Source organism: Mesoplodon bidens (assembly GCF_964165515.1).
Source record: "Mesoplodon bidens genome assembly, chromosome: 19".
NCBI classification, from domain to species: domain Eukaryota; kingdom Metazoa; phylum Chordata; class Mammalia; order Artiodactyla; family Ziphiidae; genus Mesoplodon; species Mesoplodon bidens.
Genome location: NC_138179.1, coordinates 10,078,406 through 10,089,414, shown reverse-complemented (window position 1 = coordinate 10,089,414; position 11,009 = coordinate 10,078,406). Strand labels below are relative to the sequence as shown.

Below are 11,009 nucleotides of genomic sequence, written 5' to 3'. Positions count from 1 at the left end.
CTTCCGAGGGGCGGGGGTCAACGTCGAGGTCGGCGTTAGCGTGAGGTCGGGGTCGACGTCGGGGTCGGGGTCATAGTCCGCGTCGGCGGGCGGGAGCTGGGGCGGGAGCTGGGGCGGGAGCTGGGGCGGGGGCGGGAGAGGGAGCGGGAACCCCGGGCCCAGATGCTCGAGCGCTGTCCCCACTGACTTCCAATGTATTTTCTATATCCCTTTCTCTCCTCAGGTACTCCAGTTATGTGTGTATAAGGCCACTTGACTTTGTTCTACACCTCACTGATGTTCTGTGCTTAAAATATGTTTTCTGTGCTGTTTCTGTTGCTACGTCTTCAAGTTACTAATGTTTTCTTCTGCTTGCATTGTCTAATATGCCATTAATCACATTCAGTATATTTTTCACCTCAGATAGTTTCATCTTCTAGTCTTTCTCTAGAAGCTTGATTTGGATTCTCTTTTAATATTTTCCGTGTTTCTATTTAACATGTTTAATTTTTCTTCTAGTTTCTTGAACATATGGAATACAGTTAATCTAGTTTCTTGAACATATGAATACAGTTAGGAAACGTCTATTTAATTTGTGGTCGCTTAATTATATATCGATGTTAATGGCTGAGTCAATTCAGTTGGGCTTTGGTGCACAGGAAGAAATCCTGATCGGTTCGAGCCGGGATCCCACATGCTGCAGGCAACTAAGCCTGAGCGCCAAACTACTGAGCTGCGCTCTAGAGCCCGCCTGCGAGCCACAGCTACTGAAGCCCGGGCACCTAGAGCCCATGCTCCATTACCAGAGAAGCCACCGCAATGAGAAGCCCGCTCACCGCAACGAAGATTAGCCCCCTGCTCACCGCAACTAGAGAAAGCCTGGGCGCAGCAAAGAAGACCCAACGCAACCAAAAATAAATTAATTAATAAATTTTTTAAAAGTTATTAAAAAATTTCAAATGGTTATTTTCCTCTTAATAGTTGGTATTTTCCAGCTTCTTTGCAGACATGGTAATTAAATTTTTTTTAATTTTAAAAAATTTTAAATTGTTTTAATTTTTTTAATTAAAAAATTTTAAATTTTAAAAAAATTAAGACAATTTTTAAAAATTAAAAAATTTTTTAATTTTTTTATTTATTAAAAAAATTTTTTTTGGCCATGCACATGCCACGTGGCATGAAGGATCTTAGTTCCCTGACCAGGGATAGAATCCATGCCCCCTGCAGTGGAAGTGCAGAGTCTTAACCACTGGACTGCCAGGGAAGTCCCACATGGTAATTTTTTATTGGATAATAGACATTGTGAGTTTTACCATTTTGGGTGCTGAATGTTTTTGTATTCTTTTTTTTTTTTTTTGCGGTATGCGGGCCTTTCACTGTTGTGGCCTCTCCTGTTGCGGAGCACAGGCTCAGCAGCCATGACTCACGGGCCTAGCCGCTCCGCGGCATGTGGGATCTTCCCGGACTGGGACACGAACCGTGTCCCCTGCATCGGCAGGTGGACTCTCAACCACTGCGCCACCAGGGAAGCCCTGTCTAGCTGTTTTTATACTTTATAAGATGTATTTAAAAAACAGCTCTGTGGAATTTAATATTGAGTGTTTTTGGTTGCTGGGATGATGTGTGATTTGTTGCTTCCTTTTACCTTTCAGTATTGCTGGAATTAATTCTACTGAGTTTGTACCTTTGTGTAAAGACCTTGAAGGTCACATGTTGGAGTCTCTCTCTCAAAAGAAAATTCATAGAAATAGTGAAAAAGATATTTAAAAACATTACTATATACATAGTCATGCTCAAAAACAAGAAAAGCACCTCTTCATGGACCAAAAACTATGAGGCATTTGTACAAGTAGGAAAGAGTGAGATAAACCATAGTAATAAACAGAGGCTGCCACCACCTCAGGGCCAGGACAACCACTGTTGCAAAGCCAAGACTGAATCCCCCCCAGCCAGAAACTGTTACCCTGAGGCTAAGGCCAAATCCATTTTTCACCCACTTGGCCAGACCAAGGCCTAGAACTAAAATCCCATACTTCAGGGTTTCTCAGTGATGGCACTATTGGCAGTTTGGGCTGGATAATTCTTCGCTGTGACGGGCTTTCCTGGGGATCATAAGATGTTTAGCAGCAAATCCTTCCGTCCCCAGTTGTGACAAGCAAAAATATCTCCAGATATTGCTAAATGTCCCCGGGGTGTGTGTGCAAAATCACCACCATCATACCTCCTTAGACTAAAAGAGTTTCCAGAATAGTGGGCAGGATATATAAGTCAAACATGTAATACACTATAGTAAAGATTCAGAACATTAAAGATTTTTTTTAATCCTAAAGAGAAAAAAGTTTAGATAGTCTACAAAAAGAAGAATAAATTTGACAATAACTATTTCATGAGCAAGATTGGATGCAAGAAGAATATGGGCAGTATGATCAAAGTACTGTGGAAAAACAACTTTGAACTTAGACTTCTCTCCCTGATCAAACTATCATTAAGGTTGAGGGCAAAATAAATAAATTTTCAGACTTGCAACGACTAGGGATTAAAAAAAATCAATCATAGCCCATCCCCTAAAGAATCACTGAATAATGTCCTTCCATGAGAGAAAAATGACCTAAGAAGAAAGCAGCTGCTTCAAGAAAGAAGGGTGAAGAAATGCATCAGTAAAATATAAGGTTAATCTGTATGTATTATTTTCTAATTGTCAGATAATTCAATAGCCTTCATATATGCAAACTACATCTCTTAGAAGGTATAGGAAAGGAAAAAAAGCCCTACTGTAATTCCAACAAAAAAGATAAAATAATTCAGAAAATCTGTGACAAGAAATGTCAAGCCTATATGAATAAAGCTATAAAACAAAACTGAAGGGACTTCCCTGGTGGTGCAGTGGTTAAGAATCCGCCTGTCAATTCAGGGGACACAGGTTCGATCCCTGGTCTGGGAAGATCCCACATGCAGTGGAGCAACTAAGCCTGTGAGCCACAACTACTGAGCCCGTGTGCCACAACTACTGAAGCCTGCATGCCCTCGAGCTTGTGCACCACAACTACTGAGCCCATGTGCTGCAACTACTGAAGCCTGCATGCTCTAGAGCCTGTGTGCCGCAACTACTGAGCCCACGTGCTGCAACTACTGAAGCCCATGCACCTAGAGCCCGTGCTCTGAAACAAGAGAAACCACCGCAATGAGAAGCCCGTGCACCACAAGAAAGAGTAGCCCCCACTTGCCACAACTAGAGAAAGCCCCCACGCAGCAACGAAGATCCAACACAGCCAAAAAAAACAAAAAAACAGAAGAAGCCAAAAGAGAACTTATACAGATAAAGAGTAGACTGGTTTTTTTAATTAAATGGTTTTATTTTATTTATTTTTGGCTGTGTTGGGTCTTTGTTGCTGTGCACAGGCTTCTCTCATTGCAGCAAGCAGGGGCTACTCTTCGTTGCAGTGTGCAGGCTTCTCATTGCGGTGGCTTCTCGTTGCAGAACACAGGCTCTAGGCATGCAGGCTTCAGTTGTTGTGGCTCATGGGCTTTAGAGCACAGGCTCAGTAGTTGTGGTGCACGGGCTTAGTTGCTCAGTGGCATGTGGGATCTTCCCAGACTAGGGCTTGAACGTGTCCCCTGCATTGGCATGTGGATTCTTAACCACTGCACCACCAGGGAAGCCCAAGAGTAGAGTGCTTTTGGATAAGAAAACTCAAAATCATAAATGTATCCATTTTCACTAAGTTAATGTATAAATTCAATGTCATCCCAATAAAAATACTGAGACAACTTTTTCCAAAGCATCAAAGTTTTTAAAAAGTGCATTGAAAAATAAAAAGCAAGATTATCTAGGAAAAATCTAAAAAGGGAAAAGCTGAGGGTAATTAGCATGGCCAAGTATTAAAACAAATTGTAAAGCTACAATAATTAAAACAACATGGTTCTGCTGTGTGGCAGGTCAATGGGATGGACTAGAATGTCCAAAAATAAATTCAAATATGTCTGGGAATATTACATATATTAAAGGTGGCATTCAAATTAGTTGGAAAAAAAGATGGATTATTTAATAAATGATGTTGAATGACTTGGGTACCTATCTGAAAAATATTAAGCTTGGGCCATACATCACAGTTGACAGCAAAATAAATTCCAAATGGATGCAATACTTAAATGTAAAACTATGGAATCATGGAAGTACATGGAGAAAAAGTAGGACTTTTTTTTATAATCTCATCATAGGGAAGGCCTAAATATGGCCCTCAATTAGAAACCAGGAAAGAAAATAATGATTTTTTTTAAAAACAAAAGTATCTTTATGGCAAAAACACTATAAAAGGATCAAGAAATGAACAACACACTTTGAATATACTTGCAACAAAAATCGAAGAGAATAGTTAACTCCTTTTTTTTATAAGTTTATTATTTATTTTTATTTATTTATTTTTGGCTGCATTGGGTCTTCGTTGCTGCATGCGGGCTTTCTCTAGCTGTGGTGAGCTGGGGCTACTCTTCGTTGTGGTGCGCGGGCTTCTCATTGAGGTGGCTTCTCGTTGCGGAGCACGGGCTCTAGGCACATGGGCTTCAGTAGTTGTGGCACATGGGCTCAGCAGTTGTGGCTCACAGGGTCTAGAGTGCAGGCTTAGCAGTTGTAGTGCATGGGCTTAGTTGCTCCACGGCATGTGGGGTCTTCCCGGACCAGGGCTCGAACCCGTGTCCCTGGCATTGGCAGGCAGATTCTTAACCACCGTGCCACCGGGGAAGTCCCAAAGACAATAGTTAACTCCGAATTGTTTAAAAAAAATGTTTCTACAAATCTAAGAGAAAAAAAAAATAACATCCCCAAAGAAAAATGGCCAAAGATGTGAACAGGCAGAAGAATACAGAAAAGGAATTTAAAATAGTTCCTAAATTTATGGAAACTTTGGTCATGATATAGAATCATCAGTTAAAAACTACAACAAGATATCACTCTTTTTCACTTATTAGATTGACAGAATCATTAAGTTCAAACTTAATTGTTTTACCATTTGGTAGGGAAAAAGCGCTTTTGTATATTGTCATACAGTAGTACAACTTCTATCAACAACAATATGGCAGTAGCTATCAAAATTTTAAATGTACATATCCCTATACCTAGCAATTCCTCTTTTAGGAATTTATTCTACATATATGGTTAAACATGTTTGAAATGACTTCTGTGCAGGTAACTGAATTTCACTTTATATCTAATAGCAGAAGACTACAAAATAGTAAATATCCACCCAAAAGGGTTGAATAACTTAATGACATATCAACATATTGTAATACTATGAAGCCATAAAAGAATAGAGCTCTCTATACATATTGATATGGGACCATCTTTGTTTATTTATTTATTTATTTATTTATTTATTTATTTATTAAAATTTTAACATCTTTATTGGAGTGTAATTGCTTTACAATGGTGTGTTAGTTTCTGCTTTATAACAAAGTGAATCAGTTATACATATACATATGTTCCCATGTCTCTTCCCTCTTGCGTCTCCCTCCCTCCCACCCTCCCTATCCCACCCATCTAGGTGGTCACAAAGCACGGAGCTGATCTCCTTGTGCTATGCAGCAGCTTCCCACTAGCTATCTATTTTACATTTGGTAGTGTATATATGTCCATGCCACTCTCTCACTTTGTCACAGCTTACCCTTGCCCCTCCCCATATCCTCATGTCCATGCTCTAGTAGGTCTGTGTCTTTATTCCTGTCTTGCCCCTAGGTTCTTCATGACCTTTTTTTTTCTTAGATTCCATATATATGTGTTAGCATACGGTATTTGTTTTTCTCTTTCTGACTTACTTCACTCTGTATGACAGACTCTACGTCCATCCACCTCACTACAAATAACTCAATTTCGTTTCCTTTTATGGCTGAGTAATATTCCATTGTATATATATGTGCCACATCTTCTTTATCCATTCATCTGGTGATGGACACTTAGGTTGCTTCCATGTCCTGGCTACTGTAAATAGAGCTGCAATGAACATTTTGGTACATGACTCTTTTTGAATTATGGTTTTCTCAGGGTATATGCCCAGTAGTGGGATTGCTGGGTCATATGCTACTTCTATTTTTATTTTTTTAAGGAACCTCCATACTGTTCTCCATAGTGGCTGTATCAATTTACATTTCCACCAACAGTGCAAGAGGGTTCCCTTTTCTCCACACCCTCTCCAGCATTTATTGTTTGTAGATTTTTTGATGATGGCCATTCTGACTGGTGTGAGATGATATCTCATTGTAGTTTTGATTTGCATTTCTCTAACGATTAATGATGTTGAGCATTATTTGATGTGTTTGTTGGCAATCTGTATACCTTCTTTGGAGAAATGTCTATTTAGGTCTTCTGCCCATTTTTGGATTGGGTTTTTGTTTTTTTGATATTGAGCTGCATGAGCTGCTTGTAAATTTTGGAGATTAGTCCTTTGTCAGTTGCTTCATTTGCAAATATTTTCTCCCATTCTGAGGGTTGTCTTTTCGTCTTGTTTATGGTTTCCTTTGCTGTGCAAAAGCTTTTAAGTTTCATTAGGTCCCATTTGTTTATTTTTGTTTTTATTTCCATTTCTCTAGGAGGTGGGTCAAAAAGGATCTTGCTGTGATTTATGTCACAGAGTGTTCTGCCTATGTTTTCCTCTAAGAGTTTGATGGTGTCTGGCCTTACATTTAGGTCTTTAATCCATTTTGAATTTATTTTTGTGTATGGTGTTAGGGAGTGTTCTAATTTCATACTTTTACATGTACCTGTCCAGTTTTCCCAGCACCACTTATTGAAGAGGCTGTCTTTTCTCCCTTGTATATTCTTGCCTCCTTTATCAAAGATAAGGTGACCATATGTGCATGGGTTTATCTCTGGGCTTTTATCCTGTTCCATTGATCTATATTTCTGTTTTTGTGCCAGTACCATACTGTCTTGATTACTGTAGCTTTGTAGTATAGGATGTGGGACCATCTTTAAGGTATATTGTATGGCGAAGAAAGCAACATGCAGAAAAAAGTCTATCTTTTGCTTGTAGAATTGATATAAGGATGTGCTTGCAAATGCATTAAATATCTTTGGAAGTATCCTAAAAAAAATTGCAGTAGCATTTGGCTCCAGGGAAGGGCAAATGGGTGTGAGGGGAACACAGATGTGAAAAAGACAGCTTTTGCTTTTTATGACTTTTGCATTTTGTGTAATGTAATAATTTGGGGCATTTACCGATATGATTTTGTCATGTATGTATGTCTTTACCTGTTGACGTAACAGTTTTATGAATTACTTTCTTAGTTTTCTATCATCCTGTATCCTGGGATAAGTCCCTCATGATCAAAATGAATAATGATGCATGAGGAATGGGGAGGAGTAAAATTTGAAAATCACAGAAAGTAAAAATATATATATATATACAATTACTCTTTGCCATCTAGGATTTATCAGTGTTAATATTTTTTCATATTTGCTTTAAGCTTTTTTTTAAATAAAAGAAATAACATACCTTAGCAAAATCTGAACTCCTCTTTCTTCTCTTCCCCACCTAATTTCTCTCCCTTCTCCCCAGCAGCAAAAACCATCATGACTTCGTTGGGTATCCTTTCAGACTACCTGTTAATAATTTACACACACACACCCACACACATACGGTGGCATCCTCATCAGGAGTGGCATAGGATGAAGTAAAGTTGGAGGGCAAGGCATTGGGGTGACTATGGCTTTTAGTTTCTATGGCAACAACAGTAATTACAAAGATTGTGGAGTACATTGCCTTTTTCTGATAGCTCTAGGAAGGATAGACAACGAAAAATTGAGATTGAGAGCAAAACTATCCCACTGAGGAGATCCACGGAAAACCAAAAAGCCTTGGAGAGGTCACTCATCCCATATAATTTTCAGGGCAGATATGGCTGAGCACCATGCCAAGTGCCTGACCGGTAGGGTTGTTGAGTTCAATGCCGATTAACTCTGCAATCGCACCAAATCTCTTCCACTAAGGGAAGGGCACTGGTGTGGAAGGACATCTTGGTTGCTTCCAAGATTGGGCAGTTATGAATGAAGCTTCCATATAAACATCTGTGTGTAGGTCTTTCTGTGGACATAAGTTTTGAACCTCTTTGGATAAAAACCAAGAAGTGAATTACAGGACTGTTCACTACCCACTACAAAGAGGGAAGCTCCATGTTTGGTTGGTTTCTCTGAATTTCAGATGCAGCTCTAATCTACTTTCTGGTAACCAGTAAGGCTGCCAGAGGACAGTACTCTGTAGCAGGTCCAAAGTGAGGGTGCCCAGCCATTTTCACATGATGACCCAGAAGACCCAATGGGAATAGAAGGTAGAAGACAGAGTTCTGAAGAAAGCCTCTAACAAGCCCCAATAACAACCTCCAAGGCTTTGGAGGAAGACCATGTTCTCTTCTGCCAGCAAGTGTTGTCCATGTGAAATCAGTATCTGGCTTCCCACAGGGCCCTATTGAGATTGCATGTCTGACCATGGGTACCAAGTTAACTGTGTGACCTGATGACCTGAGATCCCATCATATCCTAGGGGTCATCTGATCCACTAAATCACACAGTGAAGGTGCACAGTAGAATTTTCATCATAAAATGGAACTCATATATATGAGACTGGGCACAAGCGGGTCTGCAAGACAAAAACATGCTATAAAAGCAAGTAGCTCAGACTCCCATGGTATCTCCATCCACTGTTTCACTGCCTTTCCCTCCACTCACAGCACTGGACTCAACCAGAATGGATGGTTGCTGCCCTCTGCCCCACTCAGGGGTAACCCTGCAAGACAATGCCAGAGGGAACTCCTCTAGGTCAGCAACAATCTTTGGGCTGGAATGAGAGACCTTCAAGGACTAAGAATCTACAGGAATAAAAGTTTAACCCCATGAGGTAAAGACTCCCATCCAACTGAGGTGGGCAGAGCTTGGAGGAGTTGGTGGGAGAAGGAAGACTGCTATAATAACCAACCGAAGCCTGAGGTCAGCTCCAGAAGTGGGACAGCAGCAGTTAGGTTTTGTGCTAATTGATGTTTAGCACAAAACCATCATTGTTTCTTTGATGTTTCTTTCTCCCCTCTCCCCTGTGGCCTGATAAGATTGGGGATGGCTGACATTTTTGGTTTCAGATGAACATCTGACTGACACCATGGGAGGGCAGCTTCATTTACTGTGTTGGGGATATTAACCCTTCACCCACAGGAGGGATAAGAGTAGATGAGAAGGTTGTGTTGTGAACATCTTCCATTTGTCCCTCTGGGATCCATTCTCCATCCTGTTCTGGACCCTGGGAGGCTGACTGGATGACATTAATAGGCTCCCTTGCCAGCTAAATTCTGGTTGATTTGACCCATGGGGACAATGACTGAAAATTAGCAGGAGGGAGGAGAGTAAAGCGAGGCTTTTAAAAAAAGACTGCCCGTTTTACAACCATATTATCACTTTTCGTGCTTTGCCATTCTTTGTACTCCTTTGTTCACAGATTCCAGTTCACATCTGCCACGGGATTCCCAGCACCTAGAACAGCTAGTTTCACACACAGGCAGAGTTTTTTTCTTAGACAGGGGGACTTCCAATCAGTTATCCTTCAGAATATACAGCTGTGTTTCCATATTGGAAACCCATGCTGGAGAGAGCATAAGATTCTGTACAATAGTTGTCTCAGCCACGCTTGGAGTGATCTCAAACGTGACCTTCCTTCCCAAGTTCGACCACCAGATGACACTGTCCAACCTGATGTTCTCATCCAGCCCCTCAGATGCCTTGTTGCTCTGGACTACACCCTTTGCTTCCTCATTTCTTTAAGGAGCTTCATCTACTGTGCTTATTAAAACACAAACCCCTTGCAGGGAGTGATCCTTTCTAAAAAAGAACTGGCATAGCTCTGCCACATGGGTCTCCTCATGTCCCAAATACAATTCGCTCTAATCTCTAAAGTGCCATCCACACCCTGAGCCCAGGAACCCCCAAGAGAGTCAGGAGGGATGTTAGGTGGAGAATTTCCTCTGACGTCCTGCACTGCTCTTCGCAGGTACTTGGCTTTTGGATCTCATTGCAGACCACTCTGGTGTATTCTCTTCCTGAATGCTAGGATAAGAAGTGGGGAGGCCCCTGTAATCCAAGTGGTGCAAATTTACAGAAAGTAGTCCAAGAAAACCAAAAAAATATTCCTGGGCAATTCTTTGTCCTTTTAGTGATTTTTTTCCTCATAGTAGTCTCTGTTGTCAGTGTGGAAATTCTTAGCTTCATCAACCATGATATGTTGCATCTTTTCAAACTTAACTTTTTCAGGAAGCTTTTCTGAGCTATTGCCTGGTAGATGTTTACTTGCTATTACAAATGTAAGACACAGCTCCTTTCGCCGTCTTTCCATGCTGCCATAATGGTGCACATGAATGTCCTGGCTCATGCTCTCAACAGTATCAACAATGCCGAAAAGAGAGGCAGATGCCAGGTTCTTATTAGGCCGTGCTCCAAAGTCATCGTCAGGTTTCTAACTGTGACGATGAAGCATGGTTACTTTGGCAAATTTGAAATCAACGATGATCACAGGGATGGGAAGATTGCTGTGAACCTCATAGGCAGCCTAAATAAGTGTGGCGTGATCAGCCCCAGATTTGATGTGCGACTCAAAGATCTAGAAAAATGGCAGAATAACCTGCTCCCATCCCGTCAGTTTGGTTTCATTGTACTGACAACCTCAGCTGGCATGATGGACCATAAGAAGCAAGACGAAAACACACAGGAGGGAAAATCCTTGGATTCTCTTTCCAGGGATGTAATGCATATGTGCAAATAAAATGCCTCAGAGGAAAAAAAATGTATGTTTTTCTAATGAAATAAAGAAAGCAGATTATTTTTTAAATCCTTTTAAAATTGAAGTATAGTTTATTTACAATATTTTATTAGTTTCATGTGTTCAATATAGTAATTTAATTTTTTATAGATTATGCTCCATTTAAAGATATTACAAAATAATGCCTGTATTTCTCTGTGCTGTACAATATATCCTTGTTGCTTATTTATTTCATACATAATAGTT

The 11,009-nt window shown here is 40.4% G+C and overlaps 1 pseudogene across 1 annotated transcript; it reads left to right on the top strand.

Annotated features, from left to right (window-relative positions):
- Positions 1–10,221: 10,221 nt before the first annotated feature.
- On the top strand, positions 10,222–10,766 carry LOC308606904 (small ribosomal subunit protein uS8-like; annotated as a pseudogene). Its single transcript has one exon. The product of its transcript is annotated as a small ribosomal subunit protein uS8-like (transcript).
- Positions 10,767–11,009: the final 243 nt, after the last annotated feature.